This window comes from Mesocricetus auratus, unplaced genomic scaffold (assembly GCF_017639785.1).
Source record: "Mesocricetus auratus isolate SY011 unplaced genomic scaffold, BCM_Maur_2.0 Super-Scaffold_100009, whole genome shotgun sequence".
NCBI lineage: Eukaryota > Metazoa > Chordata > Mammalia > Rodentia > Cricetidae > Mesocricetus > Mesocricetus auratus.
In genome coordinates, this window is record NW_024429193.1 from 59,495,636 (window position 1) to 59,514,715 (window position 19,080).

Genomic DNA, 19,080 nt, shown 5'->3' on the forward strand with positions numbered 1-19,080 from the left:
GGTCTTGGGAAGTAGGGGCTCAGCAGAAGAGGACAGGTGGGTAACCAGGAGATATGATCAAAATATGGCACAGACATATGAAGCTGTGAAATAATAAATGAGGGAGGGAAAAAGGAAGCTGGGCTTGGGTGATCCAGAAGTTTCTAGTAGAGTAAGGGTGCCCGAGGAAAGACTCTAGTGGCAGGTTAAGAGCTCTCCCTCCCAAGGCCACTTCTCCCATCCCGCCCTCCATTGTGCCACTACAGGAAGGAGGCTGGGGACCAGAGGACAGGGCCATGTGAACAACAGTTGTGTCCTTACTGCTAAGGACAGCGGAGAGACTGCTGGGGGCTCCGAGGCCTCACAGCTCACCACTGTGCTCTCATGGGAGAGTGGGGCGGGGCCAGCCCAGAAAAAGGTGACAGGAAGCCAAGGGCCAAGAGGGCTGCCACCAGCTCCCTCAGCTGTCTTCAGGGCAAGCTCTGTGTCCCGTCATCACAGCTCCTACTAGTAAGCACGTCCCTGTGCTCCACAAGGGCAGAAGAGGTGACTATAAGACATGGAGGAGGCAGAATGAAGAACAGAAGAATGCTGCAGGCTCCCTAGAAGCCTTGCTGTGGAGATTCAAGATGCCATTTGACCTTGGTTCCCGAGACGGGCAGCAGGAGCAGGCAGGGAGATCTCTACTACCTGTGGCTCGGCCACCCCCCCCCTCCTCTGCAGAGCTGAGTGTGAAAATGTTTGTGGTCAAAGAAACCCAAGAAATAGGCCCCATCAGGCACCCAGAGAAGAGAAAAAGCGAAGCTGTGTGCACCAGTGACCATCTTGCACACCTTGGGAGAGCGTAGCAGCTCTCCCACATCAAAAGGCACAACCCGGAAAAGGGCCCCTCGGGGAGGAAGGGGCCAAGTGCAGGCACCACCAGCCAGGACTCCTCACTTGCAGGCGCCTGCCTCCAGGCTGCTCTGACTTCCACTTTCTAATTGCTCCTTCCGCTCAGGCTGAACATGCCATCTCGGTTTCCCACACTTGCGAGCTCCTCTCATGCCCCTGGTCAGTTCTCAAATCCACAGGGCTGAGAACCTTGAAGAGATCAGTCATTCCTTATATTCCTTCACGTAAGCATTGGGCTACCTCCTCCAAATGCTTCGGACGCAGAATGTGCCTTTACAACCAGAACTAAGGGTACTGGGTTCTGTTTGCTCATCAGAAGAGGTGGTTGTCTGTGGTCAACAGACGATGTTCTTTTTTTAAGTCACCCACCTTAAAACAGCTGTCTCACATTCTGGGGTGACCACCACAGGATCCCTCCTTCCTTCTCCTCCTCTGCAGGCCAAAGATGAAAAATGAAATCCCTCCCCGCTAGAGGAGACTGTTCTGGGGGATGTTTTCCCATCTCACTGGAGACCCGAAAGCCCGACATACTGAAAAGACACGAGTTTGCTCTTTCTCGGCACAATCTCAAGCTGTGTCTTGTTGGGGTAGCTGTTTGAAGTTTCTCAACAGCTACACTGAACGGTGGGACCTGTACCCAAGGCTTTGAAGACACTCAGGTACTCGAGGTCACCTTTCTTCCCACAGCTTTGGCTGAAGTCAGGGTTAGAGCCAGTTCACGGCAACAGCAAGTGTCATCATGCCTACAGGGAGATGTTAGTGCTTGTACCTCTGTTGTCTCCTGCCATGCCTGCCATTACAATGACCTGGCCACTAAGGGAATAATGCTGGTCCATCCATCAGCAGGTGTCCATCAACCCAACCAAGTCAGCCAAAACACCAAAGTCCTGGTCTTACATGGGACTCACTGGGGCACAAACCTCTTTCTGTTAGAGTATTATAGAAAGCCAGCTCACTTAGTCATCTAAGGGGCCCTGAGCCATTCCTCCTCCATTCCTGATTCTGGTCCACATCCTGGTTTTATGTGGCTCCTGGTTTTATGGGGCCCTGAGCAATTCCTCCTCCATTCCTGATTCTGGTCCACATCCTGGTTTTATGTGGCTCCTGGTTTTATGGGGCCCTGAGCAATTCCTCCTCCATTCCTGATTCTGGTCCACATCCTGGTTTTATGTGGCTCCTACATCAGACAGGGCCTGTCACTTAGCAAGCCAGTCTGTGTCACAGCTGCCTGAGGGGATGTCTGGACTCTGAGCTTAACTAAGAGGACACTGTGCTTAAGGAGCTGTTTCCTGTTTTGTCAACCCCAGCCAGCTACTTCTTGAGGAGGAAATCTGAGAGCCAGGCCTTGAGGGCGGGTGTGCAGATAGGTAGTAAAGACTCTCAGGATTTCTAGAATATCCCAGTGTGTCTCTATTCCCAATTATCAGAATACTGGAGATGAAAGGAAGCTATGACCCCTGTCTGAACTGATAAGCAAAAGTCAATTCTTGGCAACAATGTTACTTGTGTGTGGGAAAACAATAAATTCCCTGTCTAGGCACACAGGAAAAAAACCAAGGCCCTGGCCAGACAGACAGCAAAGGCGTGGCGTGTTTGTCCACCATTCTTCTTGATAATGCTACTCTCACCTTTAGACTCCATTTTCTTCTGAAGCAATTGGATCCTTCCTGTCCAGAAGGAATGATACACCTAGGCCCAGAAGGAAAGCTCTGAGCATTTTGCAAATTAGGAAGGCAGGAAAATGAACACAGAGAGCTAGGAGGCTCCTCTGCCAGGGGTCAGAGCAGAGAGGATTCAAGCTGCACAGAAAAGAAATAACTGACAGGGCCAGAGGATGGCTTCTATGCCCAAAGCAGGCCAGGGCTTCTAGGCTCACCGTCCTCACCACAGACCAACGCTATTCGCTAACCCTCCACACAGGCCAGCTGGAAGCCGTGCCCGAAGAGGTCAGGACACCGAGGCCCAAACAGCCAGCAGGTTCAGCTTAGTTGGCAAAGGCTAAAAGGAAGTCTTGCTTTGGCCTCAAGTTGTGTGTCTGGGGCTGGAAGCTGCAGGGCTTTCCACACAGCTATGTGGAGGAGGGGAGGACACGATTTTCATCGCTTCCCCTGTGAGTGGGGCTTGTGGGAAGGCCTGCCTGTCCTGTCAGACTGCTCCATGCAAAACTCCATGTGAAGCCTCCATTCCAAGACAATGTTCCATGTAGGTGGAAATGTCCTACTTAGAAATGTCACGGGCATGACTGCTCATGAGCAAACCCAGACAGGCCGGGGTGGGGGATGGGGTAGGGGTTAAAGCCATTTAAACATCAGCTTCGTGATTTCCTGAAAGGATTTGGTAATCTCAACTTCAGCAGGAGCCCCAACAAGAACATGACTGTGCCCTAGAGACATGAACATGGGATTCCCAGAAACATTTTATGCCCAAAACACAGGAGTCAGATGTGGCAGGCATGCCTTTGATTCCAGCCCTTGGGAGGCAGGCAGATCTCTGAGTTAAGGCCAGCCTGGCCTACACAGCAAGAACCAGGTCACATAAGGGCTCAGAGACAGGTGTTGGCTCTTGCCTTACAAGCCTGAGGACCTGAGTTTGATCTCTGGTGTGGTGCTTTGAATAGGAACGGCCTCCATAGAACTCGCGTGTTTGAATAGGAACGGCCTCCATAGAACACGTGTTTGAATGCTTGGCCCATAGAAGTGACATTATTAGGAGGTGTGGCCTTGTTGGAGTTGTTGCGGCTTTGTTGGAGGAAGTGTGTCACGAGGGGGTGGGTTTTGAGGTCTCAGAAGCTCAAGTCCAGGTTCAGTGGCTTCCCTGTCTCTCCCTGCCAGTCCAGATGTAGACTCTCCGGCACCTCTCCAGCACCATGTCTGCCTGCACGCTGCCATGTCCCCCATGATGGTAACAGACTGTAAGGCGGCCCCACTCAATGTTTTCCTTTTATAAGAGTTGCAGGGGGGGAGGGAAAAGGAGCTGGGATTGACATGTGAAGCAAGCTTGTTTCTAATTTAAATTAAAAAAGGGAAAAAATAAAAATAAAGATTTGCAGTGGTCATAGTGTCTATGACCCTAACTGAGACACCAGGGAACCGTTGGTATAGTAGCACACACTCGTAACCCCAGAGCTGGGAAGGTGGAGACAGACAGAATCCTGGAGCTCAGCCAGCCAGCCTGCTCCAGGACAGTGAAAGGCCCTGTCTCAAAAAAAAAAAAAAAAATCACTGAGGGGGTGACCACATCTCCATATGCACACACCCATACATGTGCACCTGCACGGGCACATGCACTTACATGCCAAAATATATATATATAATGTGTATTACTAATATATATTCTGACTATATAGGTTATATATTTTTACAACATATGTATACTTTATATATTTTGAATTACATCTATTTTGAGACAGGATTTCTCTACATAGTCCTGACTGTCCTGGAACTCAATCTGTAGACCAGGCTGGCCTTGAACTCACAAAGACCCACCTGCCTCTGCCTGCCAAGTGCTGGGATTAAAGGTGTGCACCACCACTTGTGATCTCATTTTGGTTTTGTCTGGAGTTTGTAGTTTTGTGGTGCTGGGGTTCAAACCCATGCTCTACAACTGGCATTCATCCCAGGCAAATCCTTCTTCCAAGGAAGGAGCATAAATATCAAGCCCAAGAGAAGTGAGGTCAAGAGTTACAGCATTTGCTTCTCGTCCCTGGGAGTTACCCAGTTGCCTTCATCCATGTGAGAGACAGGCCGATCAAAACTATATGAACCAACGGCCACCCGGTGATGCTAACAGCAATAAATCATGCCTGTGAAACCTCAGTGCTGGGCTGGAGAGATGCCTCCGTGAAGAGCACTGGCTGCTCTCCCAGAAGACCAGGGTTCAGGTCCAAGCACCCACATGGTAGTTCACAACATCTGTAATTCCAGTTCCAGGGGATCTGTTGCCTGCAAGGATACCAGGCATGCATGTGATACACATACACACATATGTGCAGGGAAAATAGTCATGCACATAAAGATAAAGCAAGTGATTCAGTGACAGGTAAGGGATATCCCCGCAGTGCTCATGGTCACCCACAAGCTGGATCTCAAACCCTGCTGTCCTTCAGAGTCATCTGCAGAGTCATAAAAATATACTCTTAGGCCCCACCTCACATCTTTGGGTACAGATTTTAGGCATATGTAAAAAAAAAAACTAACCTTTGACATCACCCCACATTGACTCCTATCCCCTCAGGGACAACTCTCCTGGGTCACAGAAGAATGTCATGGTTGGATGAACTATTAACAGTCACCCAGAGCTCACCTTTGCTCCCTGAAGAAGCCCTGGTCAGTCTGGTTAGGAGAGACCCTTGGTCACCCTGAGGAGTCCTCACGATCCAGCTCTGCCTATAGTGAGTGCCTGATCACAGTGCCTGGGACAGGAATGCATGGCAACCTGAAGGCCATGCCTGCTGTCCCCACCCTCAACCCCACCCCCGACTCGAAAGTTCCAAGCAGTTCTGAGCCAGGCAGACCCAGAGTTAAGCAGATGAAAATGACTTTTAACTTATGGATTTTGAGAGAACTCTGATGCTGCCCCCAAACTTAACGTCCTTAAAAGTTAGTGAGCCACTTTTAATCCCAGCACTCAGGAGGCAGAGGCGGGCAGATCTGAGCTGGAGACCATCTGTTCTATACAGGGCATTCCATACACCCAGGCTATATATTAAGAGCCTATAGAGGAGGGGAGCTAGTGCCAACCCTCCTCCCTCACCCAGCTGCCCTCAAGTCGGTCTGAGAAACCCAGCCAGGTAGTCCTGAGGAAAACTGACAACTGCAGCCCTACTTCAGCTTCTTGTAACATTCCAGGCTCCCCACATACAGACTCAGTCAGCATGCTCCAGCGGGGGAAGTCTCTTTAAAACTAGGAACATAATTCCTTCAGTTTTCCACTGAACATCAAAAGGATGTTTATACCATGGCCACTTCATACAAATATATAAAGCACCCCAGGTCTCGAGGGGTTTCCGTCATGCTCTTCCTGAAAAGCCACCCAAATGTGGGGAGTACCAGTGTGTGTCACCACGCCTGTTGAAAGCTGTGCCACACTGGTGTCCTTTGAGTCCCACCTCATGAAGATGACAGAGCTGCTGCAGTAGAATCCTGCGGAGTATCATTTGCTTGAAGGGTTAGAGGCCAGAAGAACAAGATAAAGATATCGTTAGGGCTGGGCCCTCTCAGGCCTCTGTCCTTGGCTTTCATGGTGGCTACCTTCTCCACTGTGTCCTCAAATGACATTTTTCCCCAGTGCGAGGACATCCCCTGTTTTAAAGGGACATCAGCCCTACTCGATTTGCATTCCTCTTCATGACCTAATGTAACTCTAATTGCCGCTTTAAAGTTCTGCTCTCTCAATGTGGTGGCATTGGAGATTACGGTTAATGTCCGTGTTCAGAGGCCACCATTCAGTCCATGCTAGAAAGGGAGCCTCCGGCTGGAAGGTGGGAGCAAATATCAGGGCTGATTAGAATAAACCAAGTAGGGTAAGAAATTCAAGGGGAGCTGTAAAAACCAACCCTGTGGAGAAGCAGACAGACTGTGCCGACGGCTGGAGGGCCGGTGTGAGAGACAGCAGGAACCAGAGAAGTGTGTGTCTGTCAGGAGATGAATGCTCCCCACATCCCAGTGCTGTCAGGAATCAACCTGCTCTTGGTTATTCAAAGCCATTCAGCTATTTTTCTTTTTGTCAGTGGTTAGTGGGAGGAAAGGACTGAATGCATTTTCAATTCAACACGGAACCTTCTATGAGACGCGACCTCACTGTGTAGTATAGGCTGACCTTGGAATTAAGGATCCACCTGTATGTTCCTGCTTCCCTGCTGCTGGGCTTAAAGACATATACCACAACACCCAGCTTCAGCAGGGAACTCTTAATTTGTACCCATTTGGGGAACCTAAGGAACAAACCAGACACCAGACTCGGGGTAGGAGCAGTTAAGAAGTCTTCAAAGTCCCTTAGAACAGAATGTTTCCTGTAATGGGAGCCACAGCTATGTGGAGCTGAGAATGTGTGGTTTTCTGTCCACCTTCCCATGGCAATTTCTCTGGGTAAAGTACACTAGGAAGGACCAGAGTTAAAACCTAGATCTACCTAGCTTTGAATCTCAGGGAATCCCTTCCTAACTGGAAGGGTGTAGATGAAGATGGCAGTGCCCCTTGATGAAGACAGTGACACTCCAGATGGATATGGAAATCTCTAGAACACGGAGTCTGGAGCATGGATGCCCACTCCACCAGAGCCATTGGCCCTGCCCTATGGTTGAATACCCAACACAACGGCATCCTTCTGCAGCATCGGAACAGTGCTGTGGATTTTCTCTCTGCTGTGGAGGAGAGCAGGGACTGGAGAATACTCAGGCACCACGATCATCAGGCAAGTGGGCCATCCACTCACTCCTGACAGTCTCTGCAAAGCTAACCGGCCGCTGGGCAGAGTGGGTGCCTTTGCTCCCAGGGTGTGCTGAGACACACCCTGACCAGAGAGTATAGTATCCTGTCTGTCTATCAGAAGGCTCTAGCTGAACTGAAGCTCTCAGCATAGTCTCTACCAGAACACATGAACTCTAAGTGGGAGCCAGCAATCTGGGACCTGAAGAACACAAGAAAGGAGAAGTTGGAGTGAACAAAACACTACTTTATACACTGATATCTGGCCCATGGTCACCAAGGAGTACCTAGGGCATAGTCCACCTGTCTGGAGAGCATCATCAAATTTCCAAAAGGTTTAATAAGAAAGTAGGATAATGCCGGGCGGTGGTGGCGCACACCTTTAATCCCAGCACTCAGGAGACAGAGGCAGGAAGATCTGTGAGTTCAAGACCAGCCTGGTCTACAAGAGCTAGTTCCAGGATAGGCTCCAAAACAATACAGAGAAACCCTGTCTCGAAACCCGCCCCCCCAAAAAAAGAAAAAGGAAAGAAAGTAGGATAAACAGGGACTCTGCCTATAGGTGGGAAAGTGTGGGCCATGGCCAGCAATGATTTCAGGAAAGACAGCCCGAGGGCTGCCTTATTTGCCTGTGTAATAGTCTGGGTGTAGCAGGACTTTTATATGAGCATGGTAATCTGCTACCATTAGTCATAAGTACCTAGGCTCACCTTCATCTTATCTAGTAGTAATTAGAAATCAATTGTGTGATCAGAATTACAGGGATAACAGAGCCTCTCCCCACAGGCACCGATATAAACACCTGCTCCAAGAGGCAGTTTTCCTGAAAGGTAAAAGCTCACAAGCCAGCTAGTGACTAATGTTTAACCTAGTCACTGAGTCTGTGGAAGGGTCCTCGATTATATAACCCAGGACAGAGCCATGAGTGAACAAACTGCTTCACTAAGGCAGAAGGGGGTGGGGGAAGCAGGGTCTATCTGGCAGCATTCGGTCTAGACCTGATTCACCTTGGCTGACCTCCATGCTTGTTATAAAACCTGAGCACTGCAGCAAAATCCCAGGAATTTTAACCAGGTACATCAGCCCACATGAGAAGGTGGTCACTACTGCATCTGTGTGACCCCAAAGAACAGAAGTTGCCAAACTTCTGTTACAAAAAAATATATAGTTGGTGGAGAATGTGGGGCTAAGTTCAAAATTGCAGACAGGCTGTGAATTCTCTCTTTGGCAACTCTGGTAAAGGGCTTCCCGCCCAGACAACCACAGTCATCTCCGTCGGAGCCCAGCACAGGCTGCTTCTGCAAACAGCATTAAAGAATCCGTGTTGTGAGGCTGGAGGGATGGCTCAGCAGTTAATAGCACTTGCTGCCCTTGCAGAGAGGGCCTGAGCTCAATCCCAGCACCCACATGATGGCTCACAACCATCTGCAATTGAATTAATGTCTTCTGAGCCCTGTGGGCACCGGCACATGTGCAGTACATGTACATACATTCAGGCAAAACACTCAAACACATGACATAAATAAGCTTGAAAGAAAATGAGGGAGGGAGGGAGGGAGGGAGGGAGGGAGGGAGGGAGGGAGCTATAATGTAGCTCAGCTGATACGGACAACAGAGTCTGGCAAGCAAGACAAACGCACTTGGATTTCATCCTTCAAAAACAATTCACCTACAGCACATCTTACAATTTTGATGCAGGTGGCAGATCTTAGGCCACCAGGGCTTCTGCTCCGAAAAGCAACACCTGTGGAAATCCAACCAGTCGAGTATGTGTGCATGACTAATACCAAAACAGAAGGAAAAGCAAGGCCCTAAAATACGGATTTGCTAACTGTACCTCCCCATTGTGACAGCTGCTGTTTGGACCTAGGTGGGGATAGATTTAGAATGCAGGGGATTCACGGAGGCATTCCACTGAGAATTATCTAGAGAGTAGTGATGACAAGGCCCAGTGAGTAATTTTATTTCTCTTTTATGATAAAGAATAAAATTTCTTATGTCAAAGGTCATTTGATCTGCTGATACCTAGTATCCTCCCCACCTCAGATTCCATAAATGACATTTTGTAATATATGGATGGCAGGCCTCCAGTCTGGGAGTTCATTGCCTTCCACACTTTGACTGCTCACCTAAGAGTTTCAGGAGCCGGGAGAGATGGAGTCAAAACTGTGAGAACACGGAAAGAGGACGCCCTCACACTGTGATGGCACTGCTACCCGAAACAGCTAACGCCTTCTGGAGGTCAGCGGGACCTTAAAATTTACCTTCAACTTCAGATGCTCTAGCTCCCACCCGAGTAGCAACCACACTTGGTTTATGTGGGGTTGGGGACCAGGCCTAGGGGCATATGTTTACTGGGTTAGGGCACTACCCAATGCCTGAACTTGCTTTTCTACCCACTTAAATTTTCCATATGCCTGGTCTATTAGCGGAGTCCTCCTGCCTCTAGATAAACTTTCCGACCAGTGCTCACTGGTAAGCCTCTAAACATCAACAACAACAACAAAAATAAAGTATAGCTTCCTGCTCAGGCACCAAGCATGTGCTGCTCTTTCAGAGGACCCAGCTTCTATTTCCCACACTACCCTCTATGTTTCCTCAGGAAACACGAAGCTGGGCCCGGCATGACCACCCACACCCAGCCTGCCCTTAGCTCATGCCACATGCTCTGCCAGGGTTACCTTCCCCAATGCTGAGTATTCATTCTGTAGGAGATGCTAAGTAAGCATGTTTTCCATGTGGATGGATACAAGACCTTCCCAGGTCCAAGTTAATGTTCAAGTCCTTGCATGACTAGCACACTCGGTAGGCTACCAGTCCTCTTTGAGCATTCTTTTTTATGCTCATCGAGGTACATTTTGCACCTACAATGAGGCAGGTGTCAGCCTCAACCTAGATTAGGCAAGACACTGTCCTGCCTCCAGAGAGCCCAGAATCCAGTGGAGAGTGTCACAAACACACCCACTAGCACGAACACAGCTGCTAGGACAGCGGATCTAGGCTATTGCTAAATAAACGTGTACTGAGACCTTTCTAGGCTACATACTGCTTGAGTGCTGATTGAAATCTAACGAGTCACTTCACATGGGTGTAAAAAGACTCCAGATGGCTAAGTTGGTTTCACCTGGTTAGATGCGCAGAGCCTAGACTCCAGTGAGGTCTGGTTCCTTCTCCTTGCCAGCCTCAAGGGGTACGTTGTGCTGTGGGAGGAGCAAGACATCTCCTTCATGGAACAGTGTGTAATTCAGAATCCCCTCCATGTGTGTACAGGATGAAGGAAGGGAAATGGGTTGGGCTAGACTCAAGCCTAAAGATGCCATTTTAGTCACTGCATCAGCGTCCCCATCGAGATAAGCTGCCTGTGGAGGAGGCAGAGCTCCTTGTGGTATTTCCACGCTCCACACGTATTCCGTACAGCTAGTGGGAATCCTATGAGCTACTCCTGTTTGGCTTGGGGGTGGTCGTTTTTGGTTTTTAACTTTTGTCTCCATGGTTCCTCCCGGCTACATAAATACAGTTATCTGTTTCTGGCCAGGTTCAGGTGGTGGCTGTTTCAAACCTAGAGCAAATCTTACAGCAGATATCAAGTAGGTAAGATGCCATCTTTCCTGTTCCAAACCTCTATCACTGCCAGACGTCCTATGTTCTGTGGAATCACTTACATCACAAGGGAACTAAAGACCATCACGGTGTGGTGTGTAAAATGCATGAGCATTTAACCTTCCCAACAGAAGTGGGTCCCAGCATACCCATGTGAGAAAAAAACAGACTCCGGAGCAACACACACATCGAACCTGGAGCACAGGCTTCCAGTCCCAATGGCTGTGCTCTCCCCACCCCCACCCCACACAGCGTTTCTCTGTGCAGCCCTGACTATCCTGGGGCTCACTCTGTAGACCAGGCTGTCCTCCAACTCAAAGGTCTGCCTGCCTCTGCCTCCCATGGGCTGTGATTAAAGGTGTGCACCACCACCAGCTGGCCATGCTCTTAACCACTTGTCTAGGACACCAGCCAGGCAAGAAGATTAGGGAGAGCTGGGTGGTCTCTCCGGAAGAACCTAGGAAGGGAACTGCTGAGAGCTTGAGGGAAACCTGTCTATCTCCATCTTAACTACTCTCACCCATCTTCCATGCAAAACTAAGAGTCATTTAACCAAGATGTGAGTGGAAAAGTCCATTTCCACATTCAGTCAGCCTGACAGGGTATCTAAGTTTCTCAGCTTCCTCTCCCAAGGAGTAAGTGATGAAAACAACTCATGTCCCAGCTCCCTCTCCTCTGTGCCAACTTCCAACCACCCAAACGTGTAAGCATCTATTCTGAGGCAAGAACTGTACTAAGATCTGGAACCACAATTGTCAGCAAAGGCAAGAGCCTCACTCTCTGGAAGCTTAATGAAGTAAACAGTGATTTCTGGTGTTACGGAGTAATAGGAGATATCGATGAGATGGGGAGGCTTGACTTAGGAAGTTCTTCTTGGAAGGTAATATTTGAATTCATCGTTAAATCCCAAGGAGGCCTCCTTCAGAGCACAGCTTCCCCTTACACTTGAAAGGACCTCAGTGAACATCAAGTGTCAACTCTTTTTAGTGGTAGTTGAGAAAATAAAGGCTCAATGGCACCAAAAGACTCAGACAAGGTCTCCAGCGAACTGGGATGCTGCTCCCCACCACCCCAGGGCACAGCTGATAGACTCATCTGAAGAGCAGGTGTCTTGGATTTGGACTTTCAATTCCCTCAGACAGTCACGTTTGCAATTTTATTCTCAAAACAACCCTTGGGAAATGATGTCCAACTTCCCTTCAACAAATGACAAAATGGAGGTAAGGAATGTACCTAATGACTTGTCAAAAATGGCTTAAGACCTTAGGCATCAGTTTCCCAGACCTGTGCTCTCTCCCTTGGGTGAGCAGCAGCTGTATACTAAGTGGTCTGGACACATATGGCAGCATCAACAAGTTCATATGACAGATCATGCAAGAGTCAAAGGTGAGAACAATTTGCTCTGCCATAACACACAAATTCAAAGTCCCCGAGTTGTTTGTACACGAAAGAGTATGTGACTCTGTGACTGGAAGACTGCAGCCTGAAGCAGTCAGGACCTGTGACTTATGGATGCAGGATGAAGTTTTCTACACCAAACACACCCCGAGAGTCTTCATAACTACACAACCCAGCCTTCAGAACTAGTGGGCCTCTGTAAGGGTCCTGATGCTGAGAGAGAGAGTTCCTCCCAGACATGTCTACACACACAGAATCATCTAGGGGAACTTCAGGGCAACACAGACATTTCAGGTTCACAGAAGGCACAGAGATGCCCCATCGGGAAACAGAGGGACCCGAATTTCCACTCTGCCCCTCATGGCTCATCACTGGCCCAGCTGGAAGGGAGAGAGGCAGCTCTTGTTTTGACTAGCAGGTAGGAAGCCGGCTGCTGCCTGCCTTTGGAAGTCTTCCCTTACACCCAAAATGCTTGGATAGCAAAGCCTATGAGGTCTGCGCTCTCTCTCTCTCTCTCTCTCTCTCTCTCTCTCTCTCTCTCTCTCTCTCTCTCTCTCTCTCTCTCTCTCTCTCCCGCCCCCCCGTGCATCAAATTTCCATACAAAACTCTACCACCACATCTCATACAAGCGAGGGAAATGAGCAGCTCCCCAATGCCTTTATGAAGTAGAGCCTAAACCTGGCATTCCCCAATAGACAGTCTGCACCCCCTTAACTTTCCCTCCTGCCACCACCAAAGGCCTCAGCCCCTCCCCACAGCCACTTGCTAGAAAAAAGGAAAGGGAAAGAGCATCTCCAGGCTAGGGGGCAGGTTACAGAAGCCATTTCTTACCTAGGGGAGAAGGAGCCACCCGGCCACTAGGACTCTGTGCTGTGAACACTACTAGTCTTGGAACTCACTGGACTTTGGACAAAGATTGATTTAAAAGCTGATGTATTTAACAGGGACCTGTGGTCTGGGTTCAAGTGACCTCTGTCCTGCTCCCTGCCAACTGGAAACCCTCAAGATACCTCCGCCAAAAGAAGCCCTGCCCCCACCCCAGCTAACAATGTGGGAAGTAGGAGGGCTTCTTGTCTGTGCTCCCTCGGGACAACAAAGGGGGAGAGAGGAGGTGGGAAGGACCGCTGAGGGGGAGTTGTCTCTGCATGAACAGAGGACTGGGTCACACCCAACCAATACCCAGTTCCAGGAGGACCCCCACTGTCCCTAGCCCAGGGTCAGAGTCGGGGCTCATCACCAGCCACCTCCCACACTCAGGCCATCCTGAGAGCGGGGACACTGAAACTCTACCCAGAAATCCACCAACAGGCCAAGAAAGCCCCGGAAAAGCCTGCTTCCACTGCCCTGGGAGCTCGCACTTGCCTGTTCGCTGAGGTCAGCAGCAAAGCCCAGCTTTAATGCTCTCTCCTCTATCCCGAAGGCGGATCTCTGTTCTCCAACTACTGATACCTGTCTTCCTCTTCGCTCTGCAGTCTCTCAGGAAGGCAGCCGGGTAGTGGACCGCGTTTTCACAAGTTCTCCTGTGGGCCGGTGCTGCTCAACAGGCCACCAGCCTCAGCCCGGGCAGCAGCTGATCTCTATCAACCGCACCCACTCAAACTATCCTCACCTGGATTCTCAGCCCACACTCCTGATCAGGGTAAGAGACAGCTCACAGCAGTGAGGCCAGGCGAGCTCCAGGCTGTGGACTGGGTGGCCTTATCTTTCCTCCACTCATGAAGGAAGAGCTAGCCATTTATCTTCCCTGGGTCTTGGCTTTGCCCTCAATCCACTTGTGACCTAAGCCAGTAGGTAAGAAGTTTAAACTGAAGGAACGACATCAGAGTCATTCCATCATATCCGACTGCCTTCCATCTTTAGGCTGTATTCTCTTGACCTTTAATATAACTTTCAAAGCATTAGGGCAGGCTAGGGCGCCGTAGATTTAAGATCAGAACACCTGACTCTTCCAATTCCCAGATGTTGGATCTGGGCTAATTATCTTTCTTACAGTGTTGTGGGTGGGATGCAGAACCTACCCCACGCATGATAATCATAAAAACTTAATATCATACCTATAAGTGAGTCTAACCTGATTAACCCAAGAACAGTGTAAGTCCTTCACTGATGATACAGATTTAGCAGGTTCTTCTCTTATGAACCCCGCAAAGCCTTACATTCCTTACTCTCTTCAGCCCTCATCATGTGACATGATATTCATCTTCTAGATAAGAAAGCTTAGATTCATCTGTTTAATAACCCTGCCCAGGATCACCTGACCCGAAGCACGGAAGCGCCTTGGACTCCGCCCCTGTCTTCTTAGATGAAGAAGCTACAATAAGGCCCCACAGGGTTAGCAGAAGCTTCCATGGCTCCTTTGCCTTCTCCAGTTGTGTTTGAACAGCGGCAGATGAGGAGCTCTTCTAGAAGGTGCACTCCGTTGTTAGGGAGACGGAACTGGGATTTCCTGGGTCACTTCCAACTTCAAGATTAGGTAAATCTGCTAGGGGATTTTGTTTGTTTTTTGAGACAGGGTTTCTCTGTATAACTTTGGCTGTCCTAAAACTCGATCTGTAGACCAGGCTGGCCTGGAACTCAGAGATCCATCCACCTGCCTCAGCCTCCCAAGTGCTGGGATTAAAGGTGTGCACCACCACTGCCTGGCTAAATCTGTTGGGTTTTAACACACACGTACACATAGGAACACACGCACATGTACAATCAGGGCAGCCTGTCCTTGAGGCTGTTCAGTGTAAGCTCTGATTGGTCTGTAGAGTTCTGCAGGTGAGAAGCTGTGAGTACAGGCTGTAGCTTGGGATATGGGAGTGGTTTTGTTTCTCAAGATTCAAGCCCTGGAACCCAAGGCCTTACTGTGCTTGGCTAATGCTCTTACCCGAGTCACAGGCCAGCCCTGGCTTTGGCATCAAAAAGATGTTGTTAATGGTTTCTTTTCTTTTGTTTGTTCTGTTCAAGTTGGAGGCTTTTGTTTGGTGAGGGAACATCTATCTACCCCCATGGAAAGGTAAAGAGACACTCAACATTCTGCAGTCTGTGTCGGTTACTTACCCTGGTGCTTCCAATAAGGGAAAAATTCATGGCAGGTGCACTGGGCCCCAGCACCTTAGCTCCCCACCCCTCCTCCAAGACAGGTCTGTGACTAGGAATTGGCCAGAGAAATGTCTTTTTTCTTCCCAGAATCTCAACTGAGATGGCCATTTTCTTTGACTTCTTGATCTCTTCAACTCTGCTCCGTTTTGTTCACAAACTTACCATGTTCCAGCACACTCCCGTATTTTTATTATTTGATTCCTTTGTCCCTCCTATGAGAATATCAGTTCCTCAGAGATTTGGGTTTTTAGATTTATTTATGTGTATGGGTGTTTTGCCTATGTGCTATGTCTATGTGCCACATTCATACTTGGCGCCAGGGAGTCTAGAAGAGGACACCAGATCCCCTGGAACTCGAGTTACAGACAGTTGGAGCTGCCATGTGGGTGCTGGGAACTGAACCCAAGACCTTTGGAAGAGCAGCAGTGCTCTTAACCACTCAGTCGCCTCTCCAGCTCCTGAGATTTAGATCTTTCTCACTTTGTCTCAGATGCCTGGAATATAATGGAACAGGGCCCCAGACCTTAGCACAACCGACTCCATGATGGAAGTGCCATTCAGGCTGTAAAACAGCAAGTAGACATCGCCACTGCCAAAACTAACACAAAGGCCCAACCATCAAAGACCACACCATTCTGAGAAAATGTCAAAATGTACTAACCTTGTTTTTTAGTTTCTGTAGTTATGCTTCTGGCTAATTGTTCTTGTTAACTGTGTATGTCAACCCAGGACATGGTTTTGTGCTTAAGAGCTCATCCTGGGAAAGGCTCAGTGCTACATTGAGATCCAGAACACCTAGTGTAGTCTCCGACCAGCTAAGAAAGACCAGTGCCCCAGCAGTCTTCTCTGGTAAATACGGTACATAACAAAAAGACTACCATATCCTAAGATTTCAAGTAAACATGAGTGAAACACTAAATTAACCTTGCCAATAAGACTGGTTTATCCACCTCACGTGACAGGTAGACGCAGGTGGGGGATGGTCCAGCCAGTCTCTTCTGGGGGGCTGAGTGGGATGGTGAGTGCCCATGACTCAGACCCTCCCCCACTAGTCACCGGGGAGAAAATACACAGAGTCGGCAGACTTGTCGAAGCAGCATCTCAATTTATTTTAACAGGTAGGAACTTATGTAGGGATGAGGTATGGGATGGGAATCTTAGGATAGGGTAAGGCGATGTGAGGAGTAAGGGCCAATAGTATTCCACCAAGCAGGCAGGTAGCTAGGCAGGGGGCAGTCTTACATCAGGTCTTACTGAGTCACCTCCATGAGGAGGTTACAGGCCAGACAGGTTGCCAAACTCTAGCCAGGCTCAGGAGTTACACTAGGTCTCACTTCCAAGCCTTAAACTCAAGTCAATCCGAGCCTTTTTAGGCTCAACAGCATTGAATCTCCTAGAGCTGGAGTTACAGGTGGTTGTAAGACACCCTCCCCCGCCAGCCCCTCCCCCTAGTGTACCAGGAACCAAGAACTCCAGTCTCCTGAAAGAGCTGACCCACTCTTGACAACGGAGCCATCTCTCCAGCTTCCAAGAAGACTTTTATAGCCATCCAGATCTAACAAGTGTTAGTGCATAATGCTACCTCATGTTTACAAGAATCAGTCACTTTTCTTCCGAGTGCACAGTGGGCCAACATTCATGGAAATGGATGGGCTAGAAGTACAAGGTGCTGACTCAGGACTTTCGGGGTGTTTGGGGCACTATGAGTGCCACTCCGCCTTCTAGTATCTCAGCATCCTATGCAGCTGGTCAGAAACACAAAGCTAAAAACACCTTCCGCCATTTCCTAATACTTTCCTCACCTAGTCACATACAGAGATAGGTAACAGTTGTGAGGGTCATTAGGATGGGCAAGTAAAACTTCTCAGTGGTGGAACTATCCTGGGCCAGGTCCCCTGGCTCTGCTCAGATTCCCCAGAAGCTGGGGTTGACATTCTGGTATACTTAGAAAACTATAAAATATTGTTGAGCTGTAAATCCAAGAAAAGTGTAAAGATGTCAACTCTCTCCAAATCTATCAGACAGACAGACAGACAGACAGACAGACAGACGACAGACAATTAGATGGTGGCACTTCCAATGAAAGTTCCCTCATGTGATGGTAGAACCTGGATAAGCTAGTTTTAGAAATAAAAATAAGCATAAGGAAGGGAACCAACGAGCAGGCTCAGTAAAAGCAGCTGCCACTCAAGCTGGATACCCTGAGTTCAATCCCTGAAACCTAGAAAAAGGTGGAAGGAGAGAAACAACTCCACAAAGTGTCCTCTGACCTCCACATGCATTCACGAATGCACATCTGCACACACGCTCGTACACACACACACACACACACACACATATACACACACACTCATACACACTCACACTAAGGAAGGAGTTTCTATGTCTGTACATCAAAACCATGTAGTAAGTGGTGGCATTTACTACAATATGATTTGGGGACCAGGTAGGCAAATGATAAATTCAAATGAAATAAACCAGAAAGCCCCAAAACAGATCTAAGCATATACAAATAGTTGATTCATGACAAAAAATAAAGACAAAAAAAGCTAGGCTTTTTTTCATATAAAAATGAGTGTATGTTTTCTTTCTTTCAATCAAATATTTGTGGATTCAGCCAAGTTTATAAGTGTACTTTGCTTTCATTTTCATATTAATATTTGATACTACTATAACATTCCATTTAGATAATATCTGGATATAGGGCAGAGTATTGTGGCTTAGGATGCTCATCTGATTTCTGGGATGTGGCTGAGATTTAGGTTCCTCCACTGTGTGGTGGTTTCCTGGGGCTGACAACTGTCTTGTCCCTTCTTTTTTCTAAATATGTATTTGACTATGAGGTTAGGAAAGAAGTTTAAAGTTTTATTTGTTTGTATGGTTATTTGGTTTGTTGTTGTTATTGTTGTTTTGAGACAAGGTCTCTATGTAGTGCTGGCTGTCCTGGAACTCACTCTGTAGACCAGGCTGGCCTCACACTCACCCATCCAGCAGTGAGCAGGTTGCTTTCGGGTATCTAAGGCCTGCTTGTCCTTCTTGTAAACCTTTGACTGCTACAGTACCTTTACTTCGTTGTGTGTATGTGTGGGCACATAAAGTCAGAGGACAACTTTTGAGAGTGAATTCTCTGCTCCCATCGTATTTCCTCAGCTTTTTGATTATGAAACATAGACCCAGAGAGATGAAGTGACTTAACCAAGGACACCTCAAGCTCATGGCAGAGATGTGGCAGCTGAAGGCTTGTGCTTTTGTTTCTACAGCCATTGTTCTTTCCACAATTCAAGTCATCTTGGCTACAGGGGACCCGAGAAGCCCTGATTTGTACTTCAACATCTGATTATACCTTTTTAGCAGCTCATTAAATGCTCCTACCCTGGCATTTTAGATCCTGCTGTCCTCTGTCCCTGTCCTGAGTCAACTTTATGACTGTCTCCCTTTGCCTCTTTATGCTACTGGCCTCCTCCAACATCCATGGAAGCTGCCCATGCGGGCTGTGCACCTTTAGAAGAATTTATTAGGTCAGGGTCCAGATGCAGGACAGAGATAAATGTTTTACAGCTGTGTGGATAGATGGGTGGCCTGCGGGACAATGCCACCCCTCCTTGCAGTGGTATGCATTGAGGCCCCATGTGGTTGCTGATCAGAACTTTCTAGTTTTTATATGAAACAGGCTTCAAGCCAGAGGAAGCCTGAGAA

At 48.4% G+C, this 19,080-nt stretch overlaps 1 protein-coding gene and 1 long non-coding RNA gene across 4 annotated transcripts in view; one reads left to right on the forward strand and one right to left on the reverse strand.

The window, feature by feature from the left end:
- Positions 1–13,782, reverse strand: part of Pdzk1 (PDZ domain containing 1) — a 34,259-nt gene extending 20,477 nt beyond the window's left edge. The window contains exon 1 of one of the 2 annotated variants that reach the window (XM_040752178.1): positions 13,660–13,782. The gene's annotated coding sequence lies outside the window, so the exon portion shown is untranslated. Of the gene's footprint in view, positions 1–13,128; positions 13,218–13,659 lie in introns of those variants that run through there. The other variant, XM_040752180.1, reaches the window with a different exon arrangement.
- LOC121132727 lies at positions 13,453–18,763 on the forward strand. 2 transcript variants are annotated; one of them, XR_005879407.1, is made up of 4 exons: positions 13,453–13,671; positions 13,770–13,936; positions 14,546–14,770; positions 18,535–18,763. It is a non-coding gene; the product is annotated as an uncharacterized LOC121132727 (long non-coding RNA). The 2 variants fall into 2 exon arrangements; XR_002385865.2 differs by lacking the exons at positions 13,453–13,671; positions 13,770–13,936 and adding an exon at positions 13,949–14,088.
- Positions 18,764–19,080: the final 317 nt, after the last annotated feature.